This window comes from Pseudorasbora parva, chromosome 14 (assembly GCF_024679245.1).
Source record: "Pseudorasbora parva isolate DD20220531a chromosome 14, ASM2467924v1, whole genome shotgun sequence".
NCBI classification, from domain to species: Eukaryota; Metazoa; Chordata; class Actinopteri; order Cypriniformes; family Gobionidae; genus Pseudorasbora; species Pseudorasbora parva.
The window spans coordinates 11,877,045-11,893,116 of record NC_090185.1 but is presented as its reverse complement, the minus strand read 5'-3'; the positions used below and the strand labels follow the sequence as shown (position 1 = coordinate 11,893,116).

Below are 16,072 nucleotides of genomic sequence, written 5' to 3'. Positions count from 1 at the left end.
ATGTTGTGTTTTCAAATTTATTAGAAAGCAATTTGTAACTCAACTCAAGTTCGTTTTTTTCAATTCAAGTTCAGCGCTGCCACAAGGGATGCAACATTAGCATAAACAACTCTTTCTACAGCCGGTTTTCTTTTTTAAGCTCAACTACTGCCATGATAGAGCAACAGTTTGTTCAGTTGACAGTTTTACACACACAAAAAAATGGTTCTTAAGTATTTCTTGTTTCTTTAGCGGTTCTTTGGGGTGACTGAGGTGCTATATGGCATCGTTACCGCATAAAGAACCTGTTAAGCCCAGTGTGGTTCTTCAGCAGTTCTTTAGGGTGCTTGAGGTGCTATAAGGCATGTTACTGTATAGAGAACCTGTTAGGCCAGTGTGGTTCTTCAGCAGTTCTTTGGGGTGATTGAGGTGCTATATGGCACGTTACTGTATAGAGAACCTGTTAGGCCAGTGTGGTTCTTCAGCAGTTCTTTAGCAGGTCTTTGGAGGGATTGAGGTGATATATGGCATCGTTACCATTTAAAGAACCTGTCAAGCCCAGTGTGGTTCTTCAGCAGTTCTTTAGGGTGCTTGAGGTGCTATAAGGCATGTTACTGTATAGAGAACCTGTTAGGCCAGTGTGGTTCTTCAGCAGTTCTTTGGGGTGATTGAGGTGCTATATGGCACGTTACTGTATAGAAAACCTGTTAGGCCAGTGTGGTTCTTCAGCAGTTCTTTAGCAGGTCTTTGGGGGGATTGAGGTGATATATGGCATTGTTACCATATAAAGAACCTGTCAAGCCCAGTGTGGTTCTTCAGCAGTTCTTCAGAAGTTCTTTGGGGTGATTGAGGTGCTATATGGCACCATTACCATATAAAGAACCTTTTACGCCCAGTGTGGTTCTTCAGCAGTTCTTCAGCGGTTCTTTGGGGGGATTGAGGTGCTATATGGCACCGTTACCATATAAAGAACCTGTTAAGCCCAGTGTGGTTCTTCAGCAGTTCTTCAGTGGTTCTTTGGGGTGATTGAGGTTCTATATGGCACCATTACCAAAGAACCTGTTAAGCCCAGTGGGGTTCTTCAGTGGTTCTTTGGGGTGGTTAAGGTGCTATGTAGCACCGTTACCATATAAAGAACCTGTTAAGCCCAGTGTGGTTCTTCAGCGGTTCTTTGGGGTGGTTAAGGTGCTATATAGCACCACTGTCATATAAAGAACACATTTAGCCCCTGTATAGTTTTTTAACGGTTCTCTAACTCTCTCTCAGTCTCTTAGTCTAGTTGCGGAAAGGATAAAAAAAAAACAAAAAAAAAAACATTAAGCATACAGTATGATTGTGTATTTCTTGAAGATTAAGCAGTTCTCAGCATTTTTGTGTGTTTCCTGAAGATAAAGTGGTTCTCATCATTTTGCCCCCAAGGCCCCCCTATTAGGAAACATTCCAGGGCCCCCACATGAGACTTTTTGACCTCAGAAAAGCAAAGAGATTAAAAACAGCTTTTGCCATTGTAGTAAATTCCCATTCATAGCAAATATACGAGAGTGGAGTAACAGATTTAAAATATGAGGTGTTTCTGAATAAGGTACTACATCGCACCATTTGAAAAGGTGCAAAGTCAGTAAAACTGATGACATGTTTATATCCAGCTACTGTCACTGTGCTATCTGATTTGTCACCCTAAAATTGAATGTTCTGTTGGAAGTTTGATGCTGATTAATGTTTATGAACTTGTCTGTACCACAGGTTTAAGATCCAAATGCAGCTTTATTTTGGTTATCCCCAATCATAATCCAAATAACAGGTAGAAGGTCAAAACCACGGGGCAAACAACCCAGATAGCATCAGTCCAAGATGCATACAGACAGGGAAATCCAAGGAAACTGGGAAAAGATCGAGACCATGAGGTGTGAAGTCTATTTTCATTGAGCTATTTCTCACATATTCTTCTGCGCAGGTCTCAGACCTGATGGACACAACAGCAGGACACTGTTCGATTCGTCCCTCAGTCTGAGCTGTTGCCTTTGCTGTTGTGAATCAGCGCGGCAGAAGAACGGCGTGACGTGAACACATCCACCTGACCACATCCCCACAAACATATCTATGCACATAATTCGACTTCACCGGGAAAAAAAAACAATTCCCCATACTGCGCTGGCAGTTTTTGGCCTATCGATCCAGCATACTGTTTTGCCTGAGGCTCAGTAAGAGAGAACCGCTGTACAACATATTAGAATGTCACTAGAACAATCTCAATTTTCCAGCACAGGAATCGCGAGCGCGACCCCCGCCTGTCAGCATGTTCTCACTTTACACACAGCTGGGGGCTTTCCAAAAAATCACCTGAAATGTTATCATCGACATTGTTTTTAACATGCTAAAACAGTTTTCTTTCTACACTCTCAGAAGAACATGGTTCATTTTGCGCTTCATACAGTATGTAGAACCTGGCTTTTCCCGTTATTGGATCATTTTATGCATTTTAGTTTTTTTATTTTAAAAACTTGGAATTAAGCAGCTTATAAACATACTTTATTACAAGAAAAAATAAAATAACCTGTTAAAAATGATAGTATTCGGCAATCATTTAAGACATTTATCCTTAAATAGAACCCTTTTGGCTTAAAGTTTACAATTGAGTTTAGAATGCTAGGGATCCATATAGAACCCCAATGAAACTTTATTTCTTTTTTTAGCATCCATCCATCCATCCATCCATCCATCCATCCATCCATCCATCCATCCAATAAAAAAATGACTTTCTTCGCCACCTTCTACATTAGACAAAATGAAGGCCAATTTGGTGAGACACATCTTATTAACCAATTATATTAACAGCTACTTTTTACGATCCAATCAATTTCCAGATGAAATCAAGTCTTGCCCTCCATTATTTTTACACTATATCTTAGCGTAAATATATTGTTTATCTCAGAAACGGATCACATTATGTCAGTTACTTTGCATTTTCATTCCATTTTGCAAATTGTATTGTAACTTGCGAAATAACAAGTCAAGATAACTTGCATGTTGCAACTACTTGTGGTTGTAGTTTATCCAGTGTTGCGCTTGTAGATATTTGCTAGATATTAGATATTTGCTACACGTTTGCAAATATCTAAAATATGCATAAAGTGGACATGCTACATTGAAAATAAAAATAAAAGTTCCATTCCACAAACGGTTCTTTATAGCAGATTTTTTGTTTGTTTTAAATTGTTCTTCACACTAATAAAAAAAATAGGTCTCCTAACTCAAAGGTTCTTTGGGGAACCAAAATAGTCTGTTCTATGGCATCACTGTGAAAACTCTCTTCATAAAACCTTTATTTCCTTGAGGGTTTATGCTATTCTGAAGAATTAGTCAATATTATATTACTACATTTTAAATATGCAATCTAATTGGTTGCAGACCCTTGGCATGTCAAACAACCATTTGACGCGTTTGCAAATAACAAAGCCATTGTGTTTTGTGTAACTTCCTGTTGCCATGTGGCGAGAAACTCGTCGTGTTGCTTCTGCAGTAAGAGACGAGGCGTAGCGACCAGGAGCTGAGGGGCTTCAGAGGGATTGGAGGGTTGACAAGCTGAAGCAATTAACTGGTGTCTCATAAGCCATGTGATAAACAAGGATTTATCCCCATGTAATTAGCACTGTTTGTGAAACCGCGGCGGTTCTGTGTTGATATTCAGACCCCGCTATGCTCACCGACTCTCTGTCATTTCGCGCCTTTGCATTGGGGAAATGCTCCTCTGATGCTTTGTGCCACTTCACAGCCTGGAAACGGCAACACAGCCGGCGGAAGAACAGATCAGGGTGGTTTCATGACTAAAGGGTCGTTTGTTGACTGAATGTATGGTTTCAGAAAGTAAGCATGGTTAAGTCGCATGGAAACCAACCAAGTGTCCTCAGTGTGATGTTTTGCTGGTTTCCCAGCAGATTAGCCAGTTACACCAGCAAAATAACTGGCTAACCTAATATTCATTTTCAACATCAAACATCAGCAAGAAACAAGTAAACTTAAAGGTGCACTATGTATTATTTTTGCAGTAAAATATCCAAAAACCACCAGGCCAATGTTATATTTTTTTTTTTAGTTGAGTTCTTACAATATCTCAAATTTGTAAATTGTGAGAGAATTGCTATTTTAACCAAGGAACCGGGACGTCTGAGGAAGTTGTCGTTCAATTGCGTCATATCTGCGTTACCCTCAATAAGTTTTATTTGACAGAAAACACTTTACTCTTAGCAGTGTGAACAAGTGTCACAGCAGCCGCTGAGCGAACGCACAGAGTAACGTCAGAACATAATTTTAAACACACTTAAATGTATCTAATATGATGAACGGAGCTGCGTTACCTCATACTCATGACCGGAAAAAAGGAAATGGCGTCGGCGACTGTGTCCCGTCATAATAAAAGTCCCGCTGCTCACGAGGCTTGTGTTTGCGTAACAATCTCTCCAGCGGCCGTGCTCATCTCCACAACACTCGGTCCTGCTCTTCTTCACACTACAGTAACATTAATAAATGCATCCATGAACATGATTTCTGCCCGATTCTTTTCCACAGGCTGTAAGGTGAAGACCACGTGTCCCAATATTCTGGGCTCAAACTTCGGCGTCATCAAACTACGCCTTTGTTTTGAATAGGCGCCCTCTAGCAGACGGAAAAATGACATAGTGTCGCTTTAACTTTGATTTTTTTTTGTCTGTATAATGAAAGTCAATGGGGTCCAAAACCATAGACAGTAAAGAAAAAGATGGATGACGCGCCTTCACTCTCTTCCACTGAAGAAAGTAAAGCTGCTAGTGTCTAAATGTGGCGCTGACATCTTGAGTCTCGAGTCTGCGCAGTTGTGAGCGTGAAATGGCTCTGAGTGATGTAGTCAATGAGGCACCAACGGACATTTTTCGGGAACTTTGATGTCAATCATAACATCACACACACATTTATAGCATTAAATAACTAACTAAAACCAAACTTTATTTAAAGAATGCAAACTTAAACTAACATCAGCGTTATAAAACTGCCAAAAATGACAGAAACCATCTTTGTAAAAAATGTATTTGAAGTGGATTGGATTGTTTAGCTTGTTTAAGTCCCACCTGGGGGCGATCGAGACGCTTCGGCTTCACTTTTCATGGTTCATATGGCACGCTTGTTTAAATCAAACATAGGACATCATTGACTTGTGTGGGCAAAAAAGCACTGTTTTAAAAATTCTCGGATTAGCATAAATCAGCCTGGAAATGCATGGCTTTTATGTAAATGCAGATCCTAATTGTTTGTGCAGATTGCACTTTAATACACAGTGTTTACATGCGCCGCATGTGTTTAACGCTATAATGCGCAACCAAACTGCATAATGGGAGTAATCCCTTCTCGGTTAGTTAAAACATGACAACATTGTTGCCTGCTGTTTACTTTAAATCTCTCTGGGAACTTTCAAGACTTCCCAAACGGTTCATTCTCCGAGTTAATGCGCAATAACGGCGCATTTGTTGCGCCGTGGCGTTTAATCAAGCCGCGTCGCCTCTCCTGTAATCTGAAAAGTCTGCTCGAGGAAAACTAACGTGTATTCTGCACGGCCGTGGCACTGTGAGAGCGATGAGGAAGTTGCTCTGTCGCTTGTTATACCATCTTTGGAAAATTAAAGTGCTTATGGCCCATAATCCAGTTGCGCCTTTCCCAACCCCACTTACAGAGCTTCACGCTGATTACTTTAGGGAGTTCTGGCAGGGCAATATTAAAACTTTACACACACACACACACACGCAGAGCAGCTGCCGAGGAAGTAGAAACAGCACCATCTTAACTCAGTTGGTTGAATTTCTGGCGGCATCTGCTTCCTGATGGCATCATCAGGACGTGAGTCTGAATGAAGTTAGGAAGTTAGCAAGATCAGGGGAAGGTGCAGGAGCCTCGGAGAACCTTGTGACCATAGATTGAGCCGTGAATCTTCTCTCAGTGGCTTGTATTAAGACTACAGGCAAAACTTGATTTTTGATGCATTGGTTAGGGTGACCATATTTTGATTATTGAAAACCAGGACACTCGCCCTGGCAATGAGATACTCAAAGTGGATAGAAAATTGTCATATTACAAAATACTATCTATAACCAAAATGTCTGTGTCCTGGTCACCCTAGCTTCGGTAAATGTTGAGAATTTGGACTTCTTTTGCTTCCAATAATTTTCGTCTTTCAGATGAGGGGAAAGAAAACATTAAGCAGTTATTTTATTACACTTTACCCGTTTGCATCTATACTATATAAAATGCTGTGAGTTTTTTCTCTTACAGTAAATCATAAATGTCACAGTTTTATTCCTCTATATTCTGAAAGTTTATAGATAAGCATGGAGTTTTTTTTGTCCTGGTTGTTAAGAGTATTCTTATGGAAGCCCATATCCGCCACATAAGAAAGAAAAATGCTCTGGAAAATCGTCTAAATTATGGCATAAAAGGTAAAACATTTAACCTAATAGTTATAACTTTTTATTTCATAATTGCTAGGTTATATATAAAAAAATGTATCTCATAATTATATAATATATAATATCATAATTATTACTTTTTCATAATTTAGGCTTAAGTCAATTTTGTTAATCTAATTTCAACCTTTTAATATTATAATTTAGATTTTTTTTAAATCTCTTAATTGATTTATCTGATAATTGACTTTTTAATTGTAAAAAATGTATATCAAGTCAAAATTTCGGCTTTTAATCTTATATTCAGATTTTTTCCCTCATAATTGACTTATCTCATAGTTTACTTTTTATCTCATAATTATGACTATCTCAATCGAAATTTAGATTTATATATCAAAATTTTGGCTTTTTAATCTTATGATTTTTACTATAACACATTTTGACTAAGTAATTTTTTTTTTTATGTCATATTTAAGACTTTTTAATGTTATAATTTTGACTTGAAAAGTCATAATTTAAACTTTTCATCTTATAATGTTTTACCAGAGCATGATTTTTTCCCTTATGTCAGAGAAATTGACTTTTATAATTTATGTTAGACTTTTAGAGATATCACACATCCACTCTGTAAAAACTTTTAACTGTAATATGTCAAAATTAATGCATATTTGTAATGTATTATTTGTCAATTTAAACAACATTTCACAACCCTCTTCAATGCGAGTAAATCACTCCTGTGACTAAATGTTTATTCTAGGGGACTAAAGCCTGTTATTAGCCATTGACTAATAAAAGATTAGATTTCTCTCACCAGTGTTTGAGTTAGAGGCTTAGTAGTTGACTGGAAAATAGAATCTTTGGGTGGCTTCAAGACTTTCTAATGAAACAACAGCTACATGCTAAGCTATCAGTGTTGAGGCAAAGACTCTCAATTTGCACTCCAGTGTCACCCTGCTTTGTAAACGAGCATATTCTCAGTCTAACAGAGAGAAACAGCGCTTTACTCACGCTCACAGATAGGCCTCGCCCGTATGAGCGCTAAGCGAACGGCTCCCAGCAGGCATTTAATAAGAGAGCTGTAACAGGCCGCCGGTCGAAATTCAATATTCTCTAAAGGTGAATAAATCACGGATCACAGGTCCGTGCCAGATCTCGATGTGCGCTTACTTAGAGTCTGAAAATATCCAGCCGTCGAAGGAGAGATGACGAAGTCGGTGGTCTTAAATTGAGTTAACCTTGAGCTGTGGTCCACCTTACTCAGTGGATGTGATTAGCAAAGCCAGATATAAAAGGTGAGCAGGTTCTCTAGTAAGCTGCGGTCACTCCTGCGCTCGCCAGGTGACGAACCAGAGGATATTGGCGCAAATAATAATGATGTTAACCTTAACCCGATCCAGACCACCTGTCATCACCTAAATCCTCCCGGTTTTGTGAGGTGCTAACAGTGTCTTGGAGAAGCTGGAAGGAAATCCTCACAGAATCATGTCCAAAGAGCCTTTGGAGGCTTTTCAATTTAGTTCTGGCTGTTTGCCACTTTTACCAAGAGCGGAGTGAGAGAGAGAGAGCGAGCGAGAAACTATTGTGAGCTGGAAAAATCTTGTCTCAAGGTTTTGTGTTAATCTGTTTTCTAATGCTCTTAAAATTCTAAAATTGCAAAGCCATTCCAAACTTTAAAAAAAAATTATTAAAGTCCCATAAATTGTTATTACTTAACACTTTTAATTTTTTTGAGGTTTTTAATGATTCGTTTTAAGTCAAAAATTTACAATTTACTCTGTTGTTGTATGTTTTTGGTCTTATTGTCAATTTATTTTTATTTTTTATGTTATTTTAAAGAAAAAATTAGGGAAAAAAAGTTTGTCTTTGTAATTTTTCTATCAAAATTAAAAGATATTTTTTTTTCTGATTGTTAAAAGTATTTTATTGTTTAATGGAAGCCCATTTCATATATCACAAGGGGAAAAAATGCTCCGGTAAATCATAATTGACATAAAAATTTGAACTTTTTAATCCCATAAGTGCCTTATGCCATAGTTTCAAGTCGAAATGAAATTTTGAATTTTAAATATTATAAATAAATAAATACAAAATCGTATAATTTAGATTTTTTTTAAGTCATACTTTTTACTTTTTATCTCATAATTTTATCTTTTTATCTTATCATTTTGACTGACAATTTTGACAAAGTAAAAAATAGATTTTTTTAATCTTATAATTTAGCTTTTTTAAATGATATTGTCAATGTTTTAAAATGCCATTTTAAGGAAAAGAATAAGGATAAAACATTTTTTGTTTTCTATCAAAATTAAACGGCATTCCATTTCGGATGATGTCACTGAAGCCCCGCCCCCTATTTTGCTCCGTTAAATAACCTGTAGGCGCTTTGTAATTAAAATGGCATGTGAACAAAGTTTTGTGTTGATTTGAAATATGGCTGTCAGATTGGAATTAAAATGATTTGGTTTGAAGGAGAAGATTAACAAGCCACTTATGAAATTCCAGCTAATGAGATCGACTTCAAGCTTGATGAATTCCCCGGCTAATTGACAGTATTTTTCTGACTTGTGATGATTAACAGCAGGGGTCTCAACAGGAACTTCCCTTTGTCATATGGCGCCCCTCCCTTACAATAAAAACAATAGATGTTCTCGCATTAGCTGTGTACATGTGAAGCTGTGTGAGAACAAGAATATACCAATGACAGATCAATCATGAAGAGCAGGTAAACATCTGAATGCTTTTTATGATGGGATGTTCATTTTAATGGGACAAAAGCAAGAAAACCAGTCGATAATAGAGTGTTGTTGAATCAAATGGCAATATTTGTCTTGTACTTTAATGGTCTTAAGTCTGTAGTGTGTTTAATTCAGGCTGCCAGAAGCTCTGCATGAGATGTTTGTTGTTGAGATTAGCTGGTGTTATCCACATTGGAGATGTGATGGTGTGTCAAATACCTCCGATTATTTTTTAAACCCATCACGCAAGTGAAAATGTTGTTCTTTAGACGTTAATGTGTTATGAGTTTCAGTTATATATAAACTTCCCAGATGTCTCTTCTTTCAGAGGAATAAAATTAGACACAGTTGTTGTCATACAGTAAGATATATATATAGATGTGTATATAGTTATAAAATGAATGTGAAGAACAGCTCAGATCATTTGCTCTTGGAAGAATTTATGTATAATATATAAAAAGAATATATATATAATAATTCCAAATTATATGACAAAAATTAAAGTTAGTAACGTAATCCATTACAGTACAATTAAGGTAATGTAATCGGACTATTTAAGATTACTTTTAGATTACTTTTGATCTAACCCGTCTATCACATTGATTTGAACAGGAAAATGTTGTACCATATTGATATAAAAATACAAAGAGAAAGAAAATATATTCCATTCTTTGTTATAAACAACATGATGTGCATTAAAGGGATAGTTCAAGCGGTATTAAATAGATATTAAAGGGGTAAAAACACATGCACATACGAATCCATATTAAACCCTGTGGCTTTTGGCGACACATTGATGTCTTAAGACACGAAACGATCGGTTTCTGCAAGAAGCAGTATTTATGTTTTTTTTTATTTTAACCTCATATCAAACAAATCTCATCTAGTCACGCCATTACTTCCACTGAAGAAGGTCAAAAACCGGCGCAATCATATATATATATATATATATATATATATATATATATATATATATATATAGAACCCTCATTAGTGGCTTCACGGGTCGGTCGAATGAGGAATCTATGTACATAGTTCTATGATTGCGCCGTCATTTTAACCTTCTCTGGCGGAAGTAATGGCATTGGGAATACTGAAATACTGTATATATGACAGGGAATACTGTCGCCACAAGCCAAACTCTCAAAATGACTTTTTACTCTCAAAGTGACTCAAAGTGACATGCATTATATGACTGGCACAGTGCAACAGTTAGAGTTAAAAATCTTCATTTATTTTCTACTGAAGAAACAAACACACCTACATATTGGATGCCCTGGGGGTAAGCAGATAAACATCACATTTTTATTTTTGGGTGAACTATCCCTTTAAATATTGCATTATATCAAGGTTTCCCTGGTCTCAGACATCACGTCCACGGACCGCTGGCTGAACGTTTGATGTATATGGTACACTTATCGGGAAACACTTCAGGAGTTTCGAAGTCGTCATCTATCATCTGTCCGCGAGATGTGTGTGACTCGTTCTTTAATGGTCCGCCTGCAACCAAAAGCCGCGACTCCAAACTCCCTCGTGGAAAAAGAACGCCTTTGTGTATACAACTGTGACAATGAGCGCTTGCCAGGATCAACCAAACGCTGGATTTTCAAAAGTATGTGAAGTTTGTGGCTCCATTGTTGCAGTAAACTTGAAAAACGGTTCATTAATGAACAATTTGTGGATGCACGCTAGTCTGTTATTGCAAGGGCATTGACTTTTCAAGCCCTTTAACATGACCTGGTGTAATCCCTCCTGTTCGAACCTAAACGGACGCTCTAAAAAGGAGGCTAAAGGCTGCAACCTCTAGCATCAGTCGCTAGAGCGTCTCTTGAAGTCAGAGGAGTGAGGTTTACTCAGACAGCAACTACTAGCTGGCCTCCGTTACACTCACCTCCCTAAACTTCACTCCCATCCGGGTCACGGCACCAATTTAACCCCTCCTGTTCAAACTGCCCGCTCCGAGCGGGACTCGAACCCAGGTCCGCCTGCATGAGAGTTGAAAGCACAAACAAGGAGGCTAAACGTAATGTTGCAAAGCATTTTTAAATGCACATTTTTGGAGCTGAATCAATATAAACACTGCGAAACATACTCAATGCAGTTACTGCCCTTGCTGTCCAGAATAAAAGAGTGAAGGGATTTGAGGAAACTGGTTCCTAATTATTGTGATCCTACGTTTAACTCTCATTTCAGGATGCAAAGACAAACATGTCTTCTAATATCTTTTACCAATTGTTACCAAATACCAAAAACATGTGACTTTAAAATATGTGACTTGGTTCAGCCCAAGTTGTTAAGCAAAGAGGGCCAATCCGCACCAGCTGGAGATAAGCTAGCTTTATGAACCGGCTATTGAAGCAGATATTTACTGTATTGTAATATCAGATTGAAAAAGAGTCTATGAAATAAAATGGCATGCTGATGGTGTTTATTGCTGGTTGACAGATAGACTGACAGGTAGGTAGGTAGGGAGGTAGGTAGAGACCTTCTGCTGTCAGTCAAGGTTTCCTAGACTAGAGTTTATGATGGAACTGCAGGAGTTTGTGAGTTTAATGAAAAGCTATTAAGTAATGAAATCATCTTAAGCAACATCCAAACACTTGAGATTAGTGTATATATATATATATATATCCATAGTGTAACTGTAAAACATATATACAGCCGCCTGATGTATGTGAGTATGGCAGGCGCACAATGGGAGCCCGTCAAGTGCTCTTGTCCCGGTGGTCAGTGTGGACTCAGAGCTCACTGAACTGACAGCGGCACAGACTAAGAGGATAATGGCCTGGGAGTGAGACGGGGACAGAGCGAGCTCTGTGTGCTGTCATGCCTGCACCGGTCTCTCTCGAGCCCGTCTGTCCTTCTGTCTCACCACCTCCATTAATCTTTTACTTTGTGCTCCAGCAGCGAGAGGAAACCTGCCTGACAGCTCGTCTTCGCGGTGAGAGGTTCGAGGAAAGAGCAGCAGAAGGGCGCGGAGGGTCTGAAGGAAATGAAACCTGCTCCTTTAAACGGCTGCTGTTAGATGCATTCACGTGTGTTTGCTGACAGGAAACACCTTATGCTGAACAAGTTTCTATGACTAAAAAGAAACATAGTAGGCATATTCAATTAATATTAGTCAAAATAGGACTTTTTGAATCTATTAATGTCAGTTAACTGATTTTCAGTGTGAGATTTGTAACTTATGATTCATATCACAACCCTGGGCCCTATTTTAACGATCTGAAACGCAAGTGTCAAAACGCGAAGTGCAAATAACTTTGTGGGCGGGTCTCGGCGCTGTTGCTATTTTCCCGGCGGGATAAATGGCTCTTGCGCCCGGCGCAAATCTAAAATGGGTTGGTCTGAAGTAGCTTCATTATTCATAGGTGTGGTTTGGGCCAGTGGCGATTTCTTTAAGACTGCAAGGGAAGCTCGGCTTCCCTTATAATGTCACAAAATTAATGGTCAAATATGTACTATTATATTAACATTGTATTGATTAAAAATGCGTTAGAAAACGTTAATCTCAAAGACGAGTTCGTTCAGAATCAGTTACATATAGCAGGTCAGCTGACTTGATTTCCTTCTCATACATTCCCGCAGCGTCAGTGCATTTCCCTATTGAAGCCCAGCGTCCATTGACTTCAATGGGGCTGCTTTGAACGGTTTTTTTCAGCGCTTCGAAACTAGACGGTCATTGGATAAACGCTGCGATTATGTCCCGCCCACGGACGCTCAGCGTCTCTGGGAGTGAATGGGGAGTGGGCTGGCCCGGACTCCGAGCTTCTGCGTGATGATTGGAGGGTCTGCATCTCCTTTTGACTGACAGCGATTCTGTACTATAAGGAATCACTGAAGCAAATCGCGAATTTCTCAAGTTCAGTTGAAATAAAAACTGCTGCAACCTATTTCTTTGATATTTGCTTGGCGAAATTGCTTCATTTTCATCATACATTTCACACAATTATACACCACATTCCTTGTTTCATTTTAACAGAGTTTAATATTTTTTTAGATCGTTCATTCATTCACAGGGTAAAAGACCATTTTCTTGAAAAGGAACGTAGGGCAGAATTTACTTTTAAATAAATAAGACAATTGGCCGAAAATGAGCTTCCCCTCTCTGACAGACCAGTAGCCGCCACTGGTTTGGGCGTAACATGAATAAACCAATCAAAGCGTCATCCAACATTCCCTTTAAAAGCAGGTGCGCAAGTTCCATTATGATTGCTATTATTATGGCGTATTTACCAGGCGCACGCCAGGAGCGGTTCACAGCCGACGTGACTGATGTTCTTGTAGAGCAGTGAAAGACAGAGAAGTTGTGTTGTATGGGAGAAACCCACCCAAAATAGCGTCGGTTAAACAGTTTTTTTCGTTTTTCAGTTGTTTTTTTTCCTGGTTCTTGACGGACAAACCAAGTCCTTATATACATATATGTCTTGCTATGTCTTGCTTGTTATGTCACTATTGGGCAAAAAGGTCTGATCCTTAATTACTACAATTAGCCTGAATAATTTGTAAGCTAGATTTATGCCTATTTTTTCACATCTTCGTGGCACACCACAATGATTTCCGTCTTGTGTGTTAATATTTTTTTAGTGTAACAATTTATGATTTGCAAAAATAACTGTTGCATCTGTGTATATTACATGAGCAAAGTATATGCGCGTTGTGCACACTATGCATTATGGTCAAGCATGTGCCCTTAAAATAGCATAATGAACAACGCGCAACGCGCCACTGACTTTAGACTAGGTTTTTTCTGGTCAGTGGCGCCATTGTTTAATGGAACAGCATAATAGCAGCAGGGATTGTTTGGCCGGAACACGCCTTCTTTTTTGCGCTGAACCGCCCAGGGAGCACAAGTTCATTTACTAGTTTAGCGACGTGCTTCTGTGGAGGGAAAAGCGCCCTTTGCGCGGGTGCAAAATAGGAATGACACATGCGTCGGTGTACAAAGTCAATTGCGCTGGGTGCAAGATAGGGCCCCCTGTGTTCTTAATTCCAAGATATAGGCCTAAAGTCAGAATCGTGCGATATGAAGTCGCAATTGCGAGAAAAATTGTCAGAATTGCGACCTTATTTATTTTTCTTGCAATTTCGAGTTGATAACTTACAATTCTGACTTTTTCCTTTACAAGTTTATATCTTAAAATTCGGAGAAAAAAGTTGGAAGAGAGATAAACTGTCAATTGTGAGATAAAAAGTCAGAATTGTGAGATAAAAAAGTTCAATTATCTTAAAAAAAAAAAACATTCAGTGGCGGGTTTTTTATTATGTGACTAAGTTGTTTCAATGGTTTCATTTTGTTGACTGCGCCTGTGCAACATTCTTTCGTTCATTGTTTTTGGATAATCTTCGATGACGTACATCTTAAAGTGGTATTTTTCAGCGCTGGGAAGATGACGATCATTCGAATACTCCTGGGTTTCTACTGATAAAGAGCCATGCTAAATCGCTGGAGTAGGCCTAACCCTTTAATCATAAACGGCAATTTTAAAGTCATGCGTTCATCTCTCTCCTGACGTGCTGATTATCTGAATCAGATGTTGGAAATTAGTGGAGACGCATTGGGAACCACTGCAAAAACAAACAAAAAAAATGTTCATGTTAATAGTTGTGTTTGTGAATCAGACTTCACTATTCCCGCATGTTTATTTTATCGTGGAGGTGGTGAGGACTTTTTTCAGTATATGTTTCTTCCTGCACATTCATAAGATCACTCAAACATAACTATGGTTTATATGTTGTATTTGCTTTTATGACGGTTTAGTAAAGGTTGTGTCTTGTTACGCTTTAATTATAACGTTAGCTGTTAGGGCTATGTGAACTGCCTAGCAACCACTGAGGTAACACACATGAAAAAAGAAATACTTCAGTATTTTATAATAAGATTTCTCTAGTAAATACTATAGTGTTTTTGAACCATACTATAGTAAAGATACTACAGTATATTGTTAATTTACTGTAGTATATTTTTTACTATATGGTTCAAAACACTCTAGTATTTACTAGAGTAATTTTACTATAATGTACTAGGCTATAGTATTTGTTCATGTTGAAATGTTAGTTAAGAGTTAAAGGGTTAGTTCACACAAAAATTAAATTTATGTCATTAATCACTTAATGTCATTCCTCACCCGTAAGAGCTCTGTTCATCTTCAGACACAGTTTAAGATATTTATATTTTGTCCGACAGCGTATCTAAGTAAATGCACATTATACTGTCCATGTCCAGAAAGCTAATAAAAACATCATCAAAGTAGTCCATATGTGACATCAGTGGGTTTATTAGAATCTCTTGAAGCATTGAAAATACATTTTGGTCCAAAAAACACAAAAACTACGACTTTATTCAGCATTGTCTTCTCTTCCGCATTTGTTTTCAAACCTCAAATAAAGATTCAAACGGTCATGAATCAGCGGATTGATTCATGATTCGAATCGCGTGCCAAACTGCTGAAATCACGTGACATTGGTGATCCGAATCAAGCTGATTCATGACCTTTTAAATCTTTATTTGAGGTTTGAAAACAAACGCGGAAAAGAAGACAATGCTGAATAAAGTCGTAGTTTTTGTTATTTTTGGACCAAAGTGTATTTTCAATGCTTCAAGAGATTCTAATAAACCCAATGATGTCTCATAAGGACTACTGTGATGATGTTTTTATTCCCTTTCTGGACATGGACAGTACACACTCTAAAAAATGCTGGGGTGTTTTAACCCAATGTTGGGTCAAATATGGACAAACCCAGCAATTGGGTTATTTTAACCCAGTGATTGGGTTGTTTTAAACCTGAGGTTGGGTTAAATATTTGCTTAAGACAACCCAATCGCTGGGTTAAAACAACCCAATTGCTGGGTTAGTCCATATTTGACCCAACATTGGGTTGTTTTTTACCCAGAATTTTTTACAGTGTAGTGTGCATACACTTCAATAC

General features: G+C 38.1%; 1 protein-coding gene across 1 annotated transcript in view; it reads left to right on the top strand.

The window, feature by feature from the left end:
- Window positions 1–16,072, top strand: part of asic1b (acid-sensing (proton-gated) ion channel 1b) — a 248,612-nt gene that overhangs the window by 8,769 nt on the left and 223,771 nt on the right. The window lies entirely within an intron of this gene.